Source organism: Coregonus lavaretus, assembly GCF_964263955.1.
Source record: "Coregonus lavaretus genome assembly, chromosome: 9".
Taxonomy (NCBI): domain Eukaryota; kingdom Metazoa; phylum Chordata; class Actinopteri; order Salmoniformes; family Salmonidae; genus Coregonus; species Coregonus lavaretus.
This window is the reverse complement of record NC_139996.1, coordinates 14,821,154-14,839,199: the sequence shown is the minus strand read 5'-3', so window position 1 is coordinate 14,839,199 and position 18,046 is coordinate 14,821,154. Positions and strand designations below refer to the sequence as shown.

Below are 18,046 nucleotides of genomic sequence, written 5' to 3'. Positions count from 1 at the left end.
CGGCATGAGGGGGAATATACACAGCCGTGACTATAACCGAAGAAAATTATCTTGGGAGATAATACAGTCAGCATTTGATTGTGAGATATTCTAGGTCGGGTGAACAGAAGGACTCAAGTTCCTCTATGTTACTACAATTACACCAAGAGTTGTTAAACATGAAACACACACCTACGCCCTTCTGCTTCCCGGAGAGATATTTATTCCTGTCTGCGCGATGAACTGAGAACCCATCTGGCTGGACCGATTCCGACAGAATATCCCAAGAGAGCCATGTTTCCGTAAAACAGAGTATATTACAGGCCTTGATGTCTCTCTGGAAAGAAATTCTTGCCCGTAGTTCGTCGACTTTGTTAACTAAAGATTGAACATTAGCGGTGGGTGGTGTGCGCGCCTCCTAAGTCGGACCAGCAGGCCGCTCCGAGTGCCTCTCCTCCGCCGGCGATGTTTTGGGTCAGCCACTGGAATCAGTTCAGTTGCCCTGGGGAGAGCAAACAAAGGATCCGCTTCGGGAAAGTCGTATTCCTGGTCGTAATGCTGGTGAGTTACCGCCGCTCTGATATCCAATAGTTTTTCCCGGCTGTATGTAACGACGCAAAACACTTTGAGCTAATAATGTAAAAAATTATACATAAAAAAAACAAAATATTGCAAAGTTTCCTAAGAGCTAGTCGCGAGGTATTACATATGTTGGTATCATCAGAAAGATTAGTGGTTTGGTTAATCGGGTAGGCCGTCATTGTAAATAAGAATTTGTTCTTAACTGACTTGCCTTGTTGAATAAAGGTGAAATAAATAAATAAAATACAAAATCAGGCTTGCTTCCTAACTTTATACTATAGCTTAATTTACCCAAATCTCATTTACCTACACAAATTACTCATCCTACAAAATACATTTGCAAGACTAGACACCTCCTCCAATTACCTGGCTCCATCTGCACCTTTGTTTAAGAAACTCAATATCTTGTCTATATGACATTAATGTACGCCAATTAGCCTGATGAACCAAACTAATCAGTAATCTCCTCCATATAGCCTAACTCTCTCTCTCTCTCACACATACACACACTTAAACAAAACAAATATTGTTTGTTTTTGTGTGCGATTACTGATCAATTAATTTATACATTTATAATTAGTAGGTTTTGTTATCTGTTTTAACAAACCTTTATTTTTGTACTTATGTATTGTATATTGTTTTTTTGTGGTGAGGTTTTCATATTAGCCCTTGGGCTTCCAACCACACTTGCACACCGTTTATTTTTATTTTGTATCTGTATTGTTGTTTATCACTTGTTTTCTTTCGTGCAAATAAATTAAAGTACAAATAATTACAGCCATTTGACTGAAAAGTTGTGTTACTGAAATCCCTAATTTGTTCAGGAAAAATATTCCCTATTCCCTCAAACCTTGCTCTCTTTATGTGACACATGTATGCATCGCATGCACATGGCCAATAGGACCTAGGCCTATAGCATATCATATCATGTCTCCCGAGTGGCGCAGTGGTCTAAGGCACTGCATCGCAGTGCTAGCTGTGCCACTAGAGATCCTGGTTCGAATCCAGGCTCTGTCGTAGCCGGCCGCAACCGGGAGACCAATGGGGCGGCGCACAATTGGCCCAGCGTCGTCTAGGGTAGGGGAGGGAATGGCCGGCAGGGAGGTAGCTCAGTTGTTAGAGCATGGCGTTTGCAACGCCAGGGTTGTGGGTTCGATTCCCACGGGGGGCCAGTATAAAATAAAAATGTATGCACTAACTGTAAGTCGCTCTGGATAAGAGCGTCTGCTAAATGACGTAAATGTAAATAATCACATCAATAAATTGGTTATAACAAACTCTGAACACGTAAAACATGTGACAGCATGATACTCAAAATGGAGGAATGTTTACTGTTTACTGGTTGCTCAGGAGGTAAAGATGAATTCAGATGTGTGGAATAAATTTGACTAGTTGTGGAAAATACTGGAGATCAAGAAAAAAAAGGAGCAAGCGCTGTGTGCATATAATGTGTGCCAAACAGGTGCTGTTATATATACAGTGTGTGTTTGTGAGAGATATTTATATATAAAATGATTTTAACAATATAATATAATTTTTACCAGAGAGTCTGTTGTAACGTTCTCTTTTTTTTTGTAAAGCCTTTATTACAGCAAAAACGTAAAAACAGTTGCATTCATTCATGAATGCAATTTCCAAAATGGAACGGTTTAGGGCTATTTATTGTTTACACTAATGTGGCAACACGAACCTTCAGCTCCCTCCACAGATTTTCTATGGGATTAAGGTCTGGAGACTGGCTTGGCCACTCCAGGACCTTAATGTGCTTCTTCTTGAGCCACTCCTTTGTTGCCTTGGCCGTGTGTTTTGGGTCATTGTCATGCTGGAATACCCATCCACGACCCATTTTCAATGCCCTGGCTGAGGGAAGGAGGTTCTCACCCTAGATTTGACGGTACATGGCCCCGTCCATCGTCCCTTTGATGCGGTGAAGTTGTCCTGTCCCCTTAGCAGAAAAACACCCCCAAAGCATAATGTTTCCACCTCCATGTTTGACAGTGGGGATGGTGTTCTTGGGGTCATAGGCAGCATTCCTCCTCCTCCAAACACGGCGAGTTGAGTTGATGCCAAAGAGCTCCATTTTGGTCTCATCTGACCACAACACTTTCACCCAGTTCTCCTCTGAATCATTCAGATGTTCATTGGCAAACTTCAGACGGGCCTGTATACAGTGGGGGAAAAAAGTATTTAGTCAGCCACCAATTGTGGAAGTTCTCCCACTTAAAAAGTAATTTTCATCATAGGTACACGTCAACTATGACAGACAAAATGAGAAGAAAAAAAATCCAGAAAATCACATTGTAGGATTTTTAATGAATTTATTTGCAAATTATGGTGGAAAATAAGTATTTGGTCAATAACAAAAGTTTCTCAATACTTTGTTATATACCCTTTGTTGGCAATGACACAGGTCAAACGTTTTCTGTAAGTCTTCACAAGGTTTTCACACACTGTTGCTGGTATTTTGGCCCATTCCTCCATGCAGATCTCCTCTAGAGCAGTGATGTTTTGGGGCTGTCACTGGGCAACACGGACTTTCAACTCCCTCCAAAGATTTTCTATGGGGTTGAGATCTGGAGACTGGCTAGGCCACTCCAGGACCTTGAAATGCTTCTTACGAAGCCACTCCTTCGTTGCCCGGGCGGTGTGTTTGGGATCATTGTCATGCTCAAAGACCCAGCCACGTTTCATCTTCAATGCCCTTGCTGATGGAAGGAGGTTTTCACTCAAAATCTCACGATACATGGCCCCATTCATTCTTTCCTTTACACGGATCAGTCGTCCTGGTCCCTTTTCAGAAAAACAGCCCCAAAGCATGATGTTTCCACCCCCATGCTTCACAGTAGGTATGGTGTTCTTTGGATGCAACTCAGCATTCTTTGTCCTCCAAACACGACGAGTTGAGTTTTTACCAAAAAGTTCTATTTTGGTTTCATCTGACCATATGACATTCTCCCAATCCTCTTCTGGATCATCCAAATGCACTCTAGCAAACTTCAGACGGGCCTGGACATGTACTGGCTTAAGCAGGGGGACACGTCTTGCACTGCAGGATTTGAGTCCCTGGCGGCGTAGTGTGTTACTGATGGTAGGCTTTGTTACTTTGGTCCCAGCTCTCTGCAGGTCATTCACTAGGTCCCCCCGTGTGGTTCTGGGATTTTTGCTCACCGTTCTTGTGATCATTTTGACCCCACGGGGTGAGATCTTGCGTGGAGCCCCAGATCGAGGGAGATTATTAGTGGTCTTGTATGTCTTCCATTTCCTAATAATTGCTCCCACAGTTGATTTCTTCAAACCAAGCTGCTTACCTATTGCAGATTCAGTCTTCCCAGCCTGGTGCAGGTCTACAATTTTGTTTCTGGTGTCCTTTGACAGCTCTTTGGTCTTGGCCATAGTAGAGTTTGGAGTGTGACTGTTTGAGGTTGTGGACAGGTGCCATTAATACAGGTAACGAGTGGAGGACAGAGGAGCCTCTTAAAGAAGAAGTTACAGGTCTGTGAGAGCCAGAAATCTTGCTTGTTTGTAGGTGACCAAATACTTATTTTCCACCATAATTTGCAAATAAATTCATTAAAAATCCTACAATGTGATTTTCTGGAATTTTTTCCCCTCAATTTGTCTGTCATAGTTGACGTGTACATATGATGAAAATTACAGGCCTCTCTCATCTTTTTAAGTGGGAGAACTTGCACAATTGGTGGCTGACTAAATACTTTTTTTCCCCACTGTATGTGTTTTCTTGAGCAGGGGGACCTTGCGGGCGCTGCAGGATTTCAGTCCTTCACGGCATAGTGTGTTACCAATTGTTTTCTTGGTGACTATGGTCCCAGCTGCCTTGAGATCATTGACAAGATACTCCCGTGTAGTTCTGGGCTGATTCCTCACCGTTCTCATGATCATTGCAACTCCACGAGGTGAGATCTTGCATGGAGCCCCAGGCCGAGGGAGATTGACAGTTATTTTGTGTTTCTTCCATTTGCGAATAATCGCACCAACTGTTGTCACCTTCTCACCAAGCTGCTTGGCGATGGTCTTGTAGCCCATTCCAGCCTTGTGTAGGTCTACAATCTTGTCCCTGACATCCTTGGAGAGCTCTTTGGTCTTGGCCATGGTGGAGAGTTTGGAATCTGATTGATTGATTGCTTCTGTGGACAGGTGTCTTTTATACAGGTAATAAACTGAGATTAGGAGCACTCCCTTTAAGAGTGTGCTCCTAATCTCAGCTCGTTACCTGTATAAAAGACACCTGGGAGCCAGAAATCTTTCTGATTGAAAGGGGGTCAAATACTTATTTCCCTCATTAAAATGCAAATCAATTTATACAATTTTTGACATGCGTTTTTCTGGATTTTTTTGTTATTCTGTCTCTCACTGTTCAAATAAATCTACCATTAAAATTATAGACTGATCATTTCTTTGTCAGTGGGCAAACATACAAAATCAGCATGGGATCAAATACTTTTCCCCCTCACTGTACTAAGCCTACTAATGATAATGACATTGCTTATTATAATGATGATCATAATAATAATAATAATGAGATCAAGGAAAAAAGGAGGGTTCTTATTATAAATATAATTTTCGGACAATTTGGAACAGTGTAAACACTAAATTAATTATAAATAATACCACAGAGGCTGGTCTGACGGAAAAAAGTGTAAAGCCTTTATTACAACATAGCAAATATTAAAAACAGACACATTTTTGAAATTGTTTATCTGACATGTGGTTGCGTGAGGCTTGGTGCTCACGGAATCAGTAGGTTATTAAACAAACACTCAAACAGGCAACAGAAGCAGGAGCTGTCTTATTTCTGTAGATATATATGGATGATTTATAAAGCCAGGCACATTCAACAGGTAGGCTATTGATTATATAATAATAATATAATATGCCATTTAGCAGACGCTTTTATCCAAAGCGACTTACAGTCATGCGTGCATACATTTTTGTGTATGGGTGGTGCCGGGGATCGAACCCACTACCTTGGCGTTACAAGCGCCGTGCTCTACCAGCTGAGCTACAGAGGACCACAATTATATACCTAATTAAGTTGGGGTTTCCACTCTCCTCACTTTTCTTAGACAATTAAGGCAAGGGCTGTTTTCTTGTCTCCTAACTCCGCTGCATTGCTCTCAACACCAATGTGCTTTTTAACTTTGCTATTAGGCACATAGCAACATGGTCTAGGAAAAGGCGCCAATTCAACAGCGCACTGATGTGTTTCAGAACCACGGACAGCGACCACTATCCAACGTGGGAGAAAGCGCATGTTATAAAATAATATTTTTTATTTGTGTTGCACCATTGTTCTTACATAATACATAATGCCTTCGGAAAGTATTCAGACCACTTGACTTTTTTAGGTTACAGCCTTATTCTAAAATGTATTACATTGTTTTTTCCCCTCAATCTACACACAATATACCATAATGACAAAGCAAAAGCAGGTTTAGATTTCTTTTGTTAATTTATTAAAAATAAAAACTGAAATATCACATTTACATAAGTATTCAGACCCTTTACTCAGTACTTTGTTGAAGCACCTAGTGACAGCGATTACAGCCTTGAGTCTTCTTGGGTTTGACACCACAAGCTTGGCACACTTGTATTTGGGGAGTTTCTCCCATTCTTCTCTGCAGATCCTCTCAAGCTCTGTCAGGTTGGATGGGGAGCGTTGCTGCACAGCTATTTTCAGGTCTCTCCAGAGATGTTAGAACGGGTTCAAGTCCGGGCTCTGGCTGGGCCACATCAAGGATCTCTCTGTACGTTGCTCTGTTCATCTTTCCCTTGATCCTGACTAGTCTCCCAGTCCCTGCCGCTGAAAAACATCCCCACAGCATGATGCTGCCATCACCATGCTTCACCGTAGGGATGGTGCCAGGTTTCCTCCAGATGTGACGCTTGGTATTCAGGCCAAAGAGTTCAATCTTGGTTTCATCAGACCAGAGAATCTTGTTTCTCATGGTCTGAGAGTCTTTAGGTCCCTTTTGGCAAACTCCAAGTGGGCTGTCATGTGCCTTTTACTGAGGAGTGGCTTCCGTCTAGCCACTCTATCATAAAGGCCTGATTGGTGAAGTGCCGACAAGATGGTTGTCCTTCTGGAAGGTTCTCCCATCTCCACAGAGGAAGTCAGAGTGACCATCGGGTTCTTGGTCACCTCCCTGACCAAGGCCCTTCTCCCCCGATTGCGCAGCTCTAGGAAGAGTCTTGGTGGTTCCAAACTTCTTCAATTTAAAAATGATGGAGGCCACTGACTTCCTGGGGACCTTCAATGCTGCAGAAAAGACCCCTTTACTTTTTCCACATTTTGTTAAGTTACAGCCTTATTCTAAAATGAATTATATAAATAAAAATCCTGAGCAATCTAAACAAAATACCCCATAATGACTAAGTGAAAACAAGTTGATAGAATATTTTGCTAATTTATTAAATATAAAAAACAGAAATACCTTATTTACATAGGTATTCAGACAGTTTGCTATGAGACTCGAAATTGAGCTAAGCTTCATCCTGTTTCCATTGATCATACTTGAGATGTTTCTACAACTTGATTGGAGTCTACTTGTGGTAAATTCAATTGATTGGACATGATTTGGAAAGGCACACACACCTGTCTATATAAGGTCCCACAGTTGACAGTACATGTCAGAACAGAAACCAAGCCATGAGGTCGAAGGAATTGTCCCTAGAGCTCCGAGATAGGATTGTGTCGAGGCACAGATCTGGGGAAGGGTACCAAAAAATGTCTGCAGCATTGAAGGTCCCCAAGAACACAGTGTCCTCCATCATTGTTAAATGGAAGAAGTTTGGAACCATCTAGACTCTTCCTAGAGCTGGCCGCCCGGCCAAACTGAGCAATCGGAGGAGAAGGGCCTTGGTCAGGGAGGTGACCAAGAACCCAATGGTCACTGTGACAGAGCTCTAGCATTCTTCTGTGGAGATGGGAAAACCTTCCAGAAGGACAACCATCTCTGCAGCACTCCACCAATTAGGCCTTTATGGTAGAGTGGCCAGACGGAAGCCACTCCTCAGTAAAAAGGCACAGGACAGCCCGCTTGGAGTTTGCCAAAAGGCACCTAAAGACTCTCAAGACCATGAGAAACAAGATACTCTGGTCTGATGAAACCAAGATTGAACTCTTTGGCCTGAATGACAAGCGTCACATCTTCAGGAAACCTGGCACCCTATGGTGAAGCATGGTGGTGGCACCATCATGCTGTGGGGATGTTTTTCAGCAGCAGGGACTGGGAGACTAGTCAGGATCGAGGGAAATATGAACAGTGAAAAGTACAGAGAGATCCTTGATGAAAACCTGCTCCGAGTGCTCAGGACCTCAGACTGGGGCGAAGGTTCACCTTCCAACAGGACAACGACCCTAAGCACACAGCCAAGACAACTCAGGAGTGGCTTCGAGGCAAGTCTCTGAATGTCCTTGAGTGGCCCAGCCAGAGCCCGGACTTGAACCCGATCGAACATCTCTGGAGAGACCTGAATATAGCTGTGCAGCAACGCTCCCCATCCAACCTGACAGAGCTTGAGAGGATCTGCAGAGAAGAATTGGAGAAACTCCCCAAATACAGGCGTGTCAAGCTTGTAGCGTCATACCCAAGAAGACTCGAGGCTGTAATCACTCCCAAAGATGCTTCAAGAAAGTACTGAGTAAAGGGTCTGAATACTTATGTAAATGTGATACAAAATATGAGTGAATCAGCGATTCATAACGTTTTAATCAATTTATGGACCGATGCATGCTTAATTTGGATCGGTTTGGGGGCAGCGGACCGATGCACTTGTATCTTAAACATTTGAATCGGGAGCGCATCATCATCGGTAAATTGTTAGACTCCTACTTTTCATATTAATGCAAAATGTGTTCTTTTTCGAAGATTTCTCACAAAAACAAACCTATCTCTGAAATGTCAACGGAGCATACCGCAACCTTTATGTTCAAAGCCTTTTACATTTAATTCAGCTCGTATAATGCTAATTTTGCTTTTTGCGACCACAACTTTGAAGACGACCACAACATGTAAAGAAAGTTGCACCGAGAAAGCTGCACCGCTCTGTCAACGGAGCTCGATGCTTATTATCGGATGTATTAGGTTACAAAAATCGGACTTTTTGGATATACTGTACTGTCAATTAAATGTTAGAGAGACCCCCACTGAATGATTCAGAACATGAATAATCATATTTGTCTTGGTAAAATGTATTTTATAACATAAGGAAGTTAAATTTCATCACCAAAGCGCATTTTTCACCCACTCTGGCCAGAGTTGGTGGACACCCCATAGTGAGTGATACCGTACCTTGGTTTGAGATGAAGAGAGATCGGCACCTCCTGGTTGGTTGGCCTGGCTGGTATTCCTCCTCTGAGACACTGGGATAGGTGCTCTACCTGTACAGAGAAGAGGACTGTCAGATGTGTTCCGACTATGGCACAAATCCTAACATCCTAGACCTAGGTAACAAGTCACAGAAACTCAAGCAATAGGCTACTATGTTGGAAGGTCAAGGATCAGTGTTTTCCACTAGCGCCGGCTGTCGGCTATACAGCCGGTTACACACTTATTTTCAGCCGGTTACCTTTTCCCAGTTAAATTAACTACTGTTTTTACAATTCGCAAGTCAGAAGAAAAAAAAGGTCTGCTGAGCCCTCTCCCACTAGAATGAACGATATGCATTAGGCTCGGGCGGTATACCGGGGTATTTGTAAATAGCCACGGGATGGTTTTTCCAATACTGTTGAAACTATTTATTTTAAGTTTAATAAAATATCTGTAGCTACTTAAGTAAATACCTGCAATCAACTTGTGCAATACGTTAGAAGATAAAATATCATGTTTTTCATTTCACCTGTCACAATTTGTCATTCTGAAGCTTACCAGTAGTCCCCAGTCACATGGTGTTTATTTACAAGCACACAATGATGTGAGAACGGAGCCTTGTGAGTCACTCACTGTTGTGCAGCATGTGCCAGGTGACCTAGTTACAGTATTGAATGTGCTAAAAGCTCTACAGTTGTGCATTTGGTTTGCTAACTTAGTAGCTAGTTAGCTATCTAGCTAAGTGGTTAGCTTCTTCCAAAATCAAGCTGTTTGGTAACAGCAGAGAATCCCCTCTTGGATCAAGAACCTTGCTGTCTAATACTGGTTTTGTGCGTACACTTTTTACTTAATTCTATAACTTTATGAGCTGGGATGTCTGTCCTGAAAATAGTTTAGGTCAGAGACTGTATAAAATCTTTGCAATGCGCTCGTTAGCATTTATTTAGCATTCTATATGGGATTTAGCATTCTATATGGGGTTTTACATGTATTTGTTAGCATTGCTAACCTTGAGATTACAGAGACTCAGTGGGGTTAGAAAATTGGTATTACTGAATATCCCAATAAGGCACAAGGTCGGTATGAAGGTATAACAATCTAGATACCGCCCAAGCCTAATATTCATCATCTAGCGATCTATTGATAGGACAGGCGCCTGTCAGTCACAAAGTGAGCGATGACAGGGAAATACTGCTGGTTTTAAAGTCTGCGGTCTGTCCAGCCTCCCAGTACCTGTGTGTTGTGTAAACTATGGTTGCAGTCAAATTTCTTTACACGGAGGGAGAAAGCATGATGCTCCTTCATCGTCTATGTGAGTCAATTTGCACGTCCCATACAATGTGGTAACGATGAGTCGAAATCCACTCAGCCCATTGTTTTCTGGCACATTAATTTAATTTCCTTTGCGCTTCATATGCAGCCACAAACTTCTGGCGCATAGGCTTATTGTGATTTTATTGATGAACAGCAAGCTTGACTAGTTTATAAATGGTGTCGAACTAACTGAATAAAGTCGATCTCATATCCTTGCCATTCATAAAATCATACAACGTAGTTATGTCCATGGTATTGCATAAAGAACAAGTAAACTAATGATCTCGTTTGTATTTTTGATATGAAGTCCATCAGGACTTGCCAGACAGTGGCATTAAAGTGAGTGACTCATCAGTAGCCCACCAAATCGCATCAGTAAGAGAGCCGTTCATTTGGCAACCAAATTTGCGTACTGGTTGGTTTTCATAATTTATCTGTAAAAAGCCTATGAAGAATCCTCACTGCAGGAACAACAGGTAGGCTAGTGGAGTGAGCCTCACTCTGGTCCAAAATATTTTCAAAGGAGTGTTGACAATGGAGTAGTCAACTGCTGCTTTCTGTGTAGCAAAGCCCATGATTAACACCTGCTTCATTCTTCAATCATACCTGTATTGCTGATAGCTGAGAAAATGCCTCTTAAAAAGGAAGCTTGACGCCTGATGAAGTCTGCAGACTCTTACAAGATTCTTTAAGAAGAAATCTGTGGGTGAATTGTTAAACAAGTATTTTTTGTTTTTGTTGAATAAATGACACTGCAATTCACAAAGAGTTACAAACACTTGTTAAAATTCTTTCACTAATTTAACTGATGTCGTTCGCCCTCTTAACACGTATGGACCCAGAACTTAATTGAGCATCTGTTCTGTTTATTTTAGAGACCCATTTTGTCATTTGAAAAAAAGTGCCCATCACACAATTTGTTTGATTATAAATGTAACCTTTAATTTACACTACCGTTAAAAAGTTTGGGGTCACATAGAAATGTCCTTGTTTTTGAAAGAAAAGCAATTTTTTTGTCCATTAAAATAACAAAATTCATCAGAAATACAGTGTAGACATTGTTAATGTTGTAAATGCTATTGTAGCTGGAAACAGCTGATTTTTAATGGAATATCTACATAGGCGTAACGAGGCCCATTATCAGCAACCAGCAGTCCTGTGTTCCAATGGCACATTGTGTTTGCTAATCCAAGTTTATCATTTTAAAAGGCTAATTGATAATTTGAAAACCCTTTTGCAATTATGTTAGCACAGCTGAAAACTGTTGTGCTGATTAAAGAAGCAATAAAACAGTGAAGAGGTGACTCCAGGATGCTGACCTTCTAGGCAGAGTTGCAAAGAAAAAGCCATCTCTCAGACTGGCCAATAAACAGAAAAGATTAAGATGGGCAGTCTGAGATATGGCTTTTTCTTTGCAACTCTGCCTAGAAGGTCAGCATCCTGGAGTAGCCTCTTCACTGTTGACGTTGAGACTGGTGTTTTGCGGGTACTATTTAATGAAGCTGCCAATTGAGAACCTGTGAGGCGTCTGTTTCTCAAACTAGACACTAATGTATTGGTCCTCTTGCTCAGTTGTGCACCGGGGCCTCCCACTCCTCTTTCTATTCTGTTCTGTGAAGGGAGTAGTACACAGTGTTGTACGAGATCTTCAGTTTCTTGGCAATTTCTCGCATGGAACAGCCTTCATTACTCAGAACAAGAATAGACTGACAAGTTTCAGAGGAAAGTTCTTTGTTTCTGGCCATTTTGAGCCTGTAATCGAACCCACAATTGCTGATGCTCCAGATACTCAACTAGTCTCAATAAGTGTTATTGCTTCTTTAAATCAGCACAACAGTTTTCAGCTGTGCTAACATAATTGCAAAAGGGTTTTCTAATGATCAATTAGCCTTTTAAAATGATAAACTTGGATTAGCAAATACAACGTGCCATTGGAACACAGGACTGATGGTTGCTGATAATGGTCCTCTGAACACCTATGTAGATATTCCATAAAAAATCTGCCGTTTCCAGCTACAATAGCCATTTACAACATTAACAATGTCTACACTGTATTTCTGATCAATTTGATGTTATGGACAAAAAAAAGTAGTTTCTTTCGAAAACAATGACATTTCTAAGTGACCCCAAGCTTTTGAACGGTAATGTATTTGTAAGATAATTTGGGCTATATACTTATTTTTTCTGTTTTAATAAAATACATAATTTGAAGAACAAACATAATTGTGGCAATTCATATCTTGCAATAAAGTACTTTAATCTCAAGAGAATACAGGTTAAAATGTTCAGCTACTTAGAAAATAGTCCTGATCATATAGGCTAAGACGATATTCCAAAAAAATAACAATACACTGAATTCATACATTTTCAGTAATTTAGATGTAAACACAATAGCACACACAAAAATGGGAAAAAAGCATGAAAATGTATGCACTCGCTACTGTAAGTCACTCTGGATAACAGCGTCTGCTAAATTACTAAACTGTAAAATAATTTTGCTGTGTATTTCTGATGTAATCAAGGCATTCGAATGTACCAGAGGACACCAAAATAGAGTTTGTTCAGCAAAACAAATCTTAACCCGGAGGGGCAAGCCACCCCGGACCCACCTGGCCTGGGGATCTTGGCTGGCTACTCCATGTGCTTGTGGAAAACACTGAAGGATGTCAGCATAAAAGCAATTTCACATTAAAGTGGTCTTGAATTTAACATGAAATGTCACATAATATACTGTAGGTTATTATTAATCAAGAGGGTTAGAGTCTTGATAGAATTGATCATACATGCAGAATACTATTCCATTCCTCTTAAACATTAATGCATGGCTATTTTAAGTATTTTAAGGTCACTTTCGACAGTAGTTTAAGAGGCTTGTGAAAGTAATTTCTTCCTGGCCTGAGAAAGGAAAGCACTTCTTAGTCTTTTCTGAGGGAGTGGGACAAAGCACTGGGAAAACCACTGTGTCATGATCAACAACGCAAAGCAGAAAACCGGGTCAGCGTCGCCGGCTCAATTTCCCTCCTTCACTGCATGCAGCTGCCTACTTAGAGCCTTGGCAATGGATAGCCTAGTTTGATTAAAGCATGGTCTCTGAGGATATGATCACAGACTGGCTCCCAGGTGCAGCTGAGGACATAGTGTAGTTCCATTCCATAGAAAGCTTATTCCATGGCCCATGGATTTACAACCAACAGTCTTGACAGAAGTAGCAAATGATGCTCTCAGCAGGTAGCTAATTCCATTCCTTGAGCATTTAGTATTCCCCCTTCTGATAACCAGGTGGCGAATCGCATCTCTGCATGTCTGGCAGACATATCAGTGTGGATGTCGGATCACCACCTCAAGCTGAACCTCGGCAAGACTGAGCTGCTCTTCCTCCCGGGGAAGGACTGCCCGCTCCATGATCTCGCCATCACGGTTGACAACTCCATTGTGTCCTCCTCCCAGAGTGCAAAGAACCTTGGCGTGACCCTGGATAACACCCTGTCGTTCTCCGCTAACATCAAAGCGGTGACCTGATCTTGCAGGTTCATGCTCTACAACATTCGCAGAGTACGACCCTTCCTTACACAGAAAGCGGCACAGGTCCTAATCCAGGCACTTGTCATCTCCCGTCTGGATTACTGCAACTCGCTGTTGGCTGGGCTCCCTGCCTGTGCCATTAAACCCCTACAACTTATCCAGAACGCTGCAGCTGTCTGGTGTTCTCATGTCACCCCGCTCCTCCGCACACTCCACTGGCTTCCAGTTGAAGCTCGCATCTACTACAAAACCATGGTGCTTTCCTACGGAGCTGTGAGGGGAACGGCACCTCCTTACCTTCAGGCTCTGATCAGACCCTACACCAGGGTTCTTCAATTCCGGTCCTGGAGGGCCGAAACACCTCTGTTTTTCATCCTCTCCTTCTAATCAGGGGCTAATTCAGACCTGGGACACCAGGTGAGTGCAATTAACTACCAGGTAGAAATAAAAAACAGAAGTGTTTCGGCCCTCCAGGACCGGTATTGAAGAACCCTGCCCTACACCCAAACGAGGGCACTACGTTCATCCACCTCTGGCCTGCTAGCCCCCCTACCTCTACGGAAGCACAGTTCCCGCTCAGTCAAAGCTATTCGCTGCTCTGGCACCCCAATGGTGGAACAAGCTCCCCCACGACGCCAGGACAGCAGAGTCACTGACCACCTTCCGGAGACACTTGAAACCCTACCTCTTTAAGAAATACATGGAATAGTATAACAGTAATCCTTCTACACCCCCCCCCCCCCCCCCCATTAAAAAAAGTAATGAATAAATAAAAAGGTGGTTGTCCCACTGGCTATCCTAAGTTGAATGCACCAATTTGTATGTCGCTCTGGATAAGAGCGTCTGCTAAATGACTTAAATGTAAAATGTATGAATGATACAGATATAAAGTCAAGTTATAGATGTCATGCAATGCATCAGGTTCTATTTGCATGTGGGAATGTCATGAATGCATCCCTTGGAAAATTGCCCCTTTGCCTACTTTACTTTTATTTTTTATCATTTGCTAGTGGACCACCTCGGGTTAGTGTCGCTTTCAGATAGCCAAGCTGGGTTTCCACTAGCTCTCTCACTCTAGGTGGCATTCTGCCTTCTCCCTACAGTTTTCAGCCATTGGCTTTGCCCGCGACTGGCTCATGTGAACTACAATCCCGATGCTGTGTTTTATCATTTAGAAATATCAATAATCATCACTTGAGATAAGGCTTTCGAAACATATGGCCCTCATCTTTCATCACCGAGAAATAATCCTTCAAATAAAAAATATACACTTACTGTTGCAGTTTTGCACAGATCCATACTGCTATGGTTGCCTCCAATGCCCACATGCAGGAACGCCCCGAATTGCAGGAATACCAACATGCAGGAATGCCCAGAATTACAGACTGCAGTTGCACACTATTATTGACGAGCCCAGCAAGATCCAGCCAATGACGTATCCAACTAACGTTAGGATGCTACCCCCGTCCAGCAACAACATAAAAACTCCCGACCCTAACTAACGTTAGCTAAATTGCTAGGCTTGGATATTAAGCCACAGCTAAAATACACTTTAATCCCAGACACTTCTAGCTACACCGAAACGTTAAATTTACATTATCCTAATTTAGCAAGCCATAAATTCATTTTGTAATCTAGCTAGCTAGTTAGCTAACGTTAGCCAACTAGCACTGTGATATCTAGCTAGCTAGCTATGCAACTAGCCATTTGTCATCACGATATATGCTGAAAATATTATGTAGCTACTTACATGAGATGAACTAGCTATGACATCTCCATCTAATGGACCCCTCTGTCTAATGTTACATGAACTGTGATATAAAACCGTACTCAGTCTGTGACCTACTTTCTCCCCTCCGTCATGACCAGTGCTGCACCACTAACCTAGTTTTTCTAAACCAATTGCATAGGAGGACTACACTACGTTCTTTCTCTCACCAATCACAAAGCGGTTGAGAACAGGAAAAGATGACGGACATACTGCCGTCCAATTACAGAGTGCCCATATTTTCCATGGAGGTGGGACCGGGCCGATGGCAATGGGCGGATTCGATTATGCTGAGCCGCGGGGCACCGGGCAAAGGCCCGTTACGTCATCGGCGATCGCGGGGAGGGAGGAGCGACCTGGTCATTTTTTCAACAAGGCAGCATGGTGCATCGTCCAGAAACATACTGTTCCATAACATACTGTTCCACATCTCTTTTCCATAAAATAATTGTTAGAATTTTATAACTTGTTTTCATTGGGAAGGCAGATAGGCTAAAAAGCAATCACTTTTGCATGTGAAAACACAGAATCCTACTCATTACTCCACGTGCGCCTACGTCACTTTCTTTTGAGCCGACATCACTGTGAGCTTTGAATGGGGCTCCTGTCTCACACACGGGAGACACCCCGGTTCCAAAACGAATACAAGTAACGTTCAGCCGTGCAAACACTCCTACACGGGCGCCCGGACGAGATTAATCGAACCCCCTCAATGCAACGTCTGCGCTGGCCTGGGCTGATCCTCAATGGTCTGGAAGGGCTTCCTCCCATATGTTCTCCTTCTACCCATCTGCACATTTACATTTTTTACATTTTAGTCATTTAGCAGACGCTCTTATCCAGAGCGACTTACAGTTAGTGAGTGCATACATTTTCGTACTGGCCCCCCGTGGGAAACGAACCCACAACCCTGGCGTTGCAAGCGCCATGCTCTACCAACTGAGCTACAGGTGAAAGCAAATACCTGGTAGTAGGCATCGTTCACTTAAAGGGCAATAGCGCCACTTTTCAACCTCATATTCATTATCTCCGGCACCATACCAGTGTCTACATATGTGAAAACGGTGCGTTTCTATGATCTGTGGTTGAAAAGATAAAAAAGAAAGGTCCTAAAAAAAATGCTTCTCTTTGACATCAATGGGTAGATTAAATAAATAATTAAAGCTGCAATATGTAACTTTTTGTGGCGACTTGATCAAATTCACATAGAAATTCCCATTCTTACATTCTTACATTCTTACATTTCGTTTTTGAGTCTTTTACTTTCAGTTTTGTACACCAGCTTCAAGCAGCTGAAACTACAATATTTTTGGTTATTGAAAATATATTTCACAGTGGTTTAAATGGTACAATGATTCTCTACATTCTCTATGCTTGTTTTGTCACATAAACTGAAATTAGGCAAACTATTAGAATTTTAGCAACCAGGATTTGGCAGAGAGATTTCTGCATAGTGCACCTTTAAAAGTAAAAAGAATGCCACATTCAAAACAACCCGGAACTCGGAAATCTCCGATTTCCGACTTCAGTGCTTTGAAGACAACTGGGAACTCTGAAAAAACCTAGCTCGGACTGGAAAAAACGTTTTGAACAAAAAATTCAAATTTGGAAAATGGGGCATCTTTCTAGAGCCCCGACTTTCCGACCTGAAGACACTGTCATGATTTGACCTTGTTTTAATCTGAGTTCCCAGTTGTCTTGAAAGCACCAAAAGTGATTTTCAAAACCTGCAATGAGTTTCTAGCCAGAGGGAAGGTATTTTTTGCTCCCCACATCACCGCAAATCTCATAGTGTTTGAAAATCCCTGTTGTTAAAATATTTAAACTTTTGATGTCATCCGGTAAAACTTTTTAAATGTACATTTATTTTCTACTAAATGTAGAAAGTATGTGGACACCCCTTCAAATGAGTGGATTCTGCTATTTCAGCCACACCCGTTGCTGACAGGTGTATAAAATCGAGCACACAGCCATGCAATCTCCATAGACATATTGGCAGTAGAATGGCCCATACTGAAGAGCTCAGTGACTTTCAACGTGGCACCGTCATAGGATACCACCTTTCCAACAAGTCAGTTCGTCAAATTTCTGCCCTGCTAGAGCTGCCCCGGTCAACTGTAAGTGCTGTTATTGTGAACTGGAAACGTCTAGGAGCAACAACCTAGACAACGGCTCAACCGTGAAGTGGTAGGATACACAAGCTCACAGAACGGGACCGCTGAGTGCTGAAGCGCATAGCGCGTAGAAATCGTCTGTCCTGTGTTCTCTGGAGCGATGAATCACGCTTCACCATCTGGTAGTCCAGACGAATCTAGGTTTGGCAGATGCCAGGAGAACGCTACCTGCCCCAATGCATAGTGCCAACTGGCAAGTTTGGTGGAGGAGGAATAATGGCCTGGGGTTGTTTTTCATGGTTCGGGCTAGGCCCCTTAGTTCCAGTGAAGGGAAATCTTAACGCTACAGCATACAATGACATTTTAGACGAGTCTGTGCTTCCAACTTTGTGGCACCAGTTTGGGGAAGCCCCTTTCCTGTTTCAGCATGACAATGC

The 18,046-nt window shown here is 42.3% G+C and overlaps 1 protein-coding gene across 4 annotated transcripts in view; it reads right to left on the bottom strand.

The window, feature by feature from the left end:
* Positions 1-15,597, bottom strand: part of LOC311135461 (basic helix-loop-helix ARNT-like protein 1) — a 29,880-nt gene extending 14,283 nt beyond the window's left edge. For 2 of the 4 annotated variants that reach the window (XM_084169426.1, XM_084169427.1), the window contains exons 1-2: positions 15,558-15,590; positions 8,874-8,962 (exon numbers count right to left, since the gene is read on the bottom strand). The gene's annotated coding sequence lies outside the window, so the exon portion shown is untranslated. Of the gene's footprint in view, positions 1-8,873; positions 8,963-15,477 lie in introns of all 4 variants that reach the window. The other 2 variants (XM_084169424.1, XM_084169425.1) reach the window with 2 other exon arrangements.
* Between the last annotated feature and the right edge of the window lie 2,449 nt (positions 15,598-18,046).